Raw genomic sequence first — 1,753 nt, forward strand, 5'->3', positions numbered from 1 at the left:
GTTTTGGGGCCAAAATGGCATTTTGCAAGGCGCGGACTGCGGAAAGTATTGGGGTCCAAAAATGAAATTCCCCAGATCGATCGACATGGCCCGTTTCGGGCCAAAATGGCATTTTTGCAAAGGCGCGGACCTGCGGAAAGTTTTTCGGGTCCAAAAATGAAATTTCCCCACATCGCCCCGAATCGCCCGTTTTGGGCCCAAAATGGCATTTTTGCAAAGGCGCGGACCTGCGGAAAGTTTTCGGGGTCCAAAAATGAAATTTTCCCAGATCGACCGACATGGCCCGTTTCGGGCCCAAAATGGCATTTTTGCAAAGGCGCGGACCTGCGGAAAGTTTTCGGGGTCCAAAAATGAAATTTTCCCACATCGCCCCGAATGGCCCGTTTCGGGCCCAAAATGGCATTCAAAGGGTCCAAAAAATGAAATTGATGACAAACTAGAATTCGACGAACACATCCCTTCGCCAAATAATTATGCCTTTGTATTACTAAATAGTACCTACCCCAACAGCAAAGGACTGGATGAACTGTGTTCCTCACAAACCCACAAATGCTACCAAAAACAAGACTGTGACCACAGATGACCTGGTAGCATCCCTGGTCAATCAGAATCTCTTGCTTGTTAGAGGATTTTCTCTTGATTCTAAGAGCGTCCAGCTCACAAGGCTCCTCGAGCAAAACATCTGAGAAACAGCTGTGTCCATAGATATAGGTCAAAATGAGATACAAATGTATATAAAACAGTTTATTTTTGTTAATTGGCCACAGGTTACAATTAAATGCATCTTTCCATGTAGATTATTATCTAAAGTACCTTTTAGCCCAAAGCAATGCAAACAAGTTTGAAAGTCCTATCATGGAATCCAGTGGATTCATGAACTTTCCTCATTAATTATGCAAATTAGCTGTTGATTTGCATAATTAGTATTACATTATGTAAGTCATCACTATCTACCACTCAAAAATCACGACCACAGCATGTTCAGAACAGCCCACTATCATACTCGACCTTCGCTGTGCTGACCCCTACTTACCTAAGAAATATTATCAGGATTCTTTCAAGGTTTCTCGAGTTATACATTCCACAAACAAACGGACGCACACACTCGGCCCGCTACCGTCCTAACGAATAATGCGACGCCAACTATTTTCGAACACAACCTTCATTTCCACAACCGCTACTCAAATACCAAATATCATGAAAATCCATACATAGCTTCTTGAGTTATAAGCTGTTGGCATGGATTTATGAACTTTCCTCATTAATTATGCAAATTAGCTGCTGATTTGCATAATTAGTATTACATTATGTAAGTCATCACTCATTTTATCTACAAACCAAAAATCCTGATGATCCGTCACCACGTTCTCGAGTTATTCTCGTCCAAAGTTTGACAGGAATTCGGTGCCTGCGGTTTCCAAAAAGCCGCTAGGGGGTCCAAACTCACAGCACTTGCTCTCTGTCCCAAGGGCTATCTACCACTTAAAAATCATGACCACAGCACAATATCATCAGGATTCATTCAAGGGTTCTCGAGTTATGCTATTCACAAGAAAGCGGACACACACGTTTGGCCCGCTAACGCCCTGACGTAAAAAGGCTACGCCAACCATTTTCGAACACGACCTTCCTGTTTGCACCCGCTACTCAAATACCAAATATCATTGAAATCCATACACCGCTTCTCGAGTTATATGCTGTTGACCTACAAACAGGGACACAACATGAGACCTTAACCAAAAATATAACCTTC

Source organism: Branchiostoma floridae, chromosome 6 (genome assembly GCF_000003815.2).
Source record: "Branchiostoma floridae strain S238N-H82 chromosome 6, Bfl_VNyyK, whole genome shotgun sequence".
NCBI lineage: Eukaryota > Metazoa > Chordata > Leptocardii > Amphioxiformes > Branchiostomatidae > Branchiostoma > Branchiostoma floridae.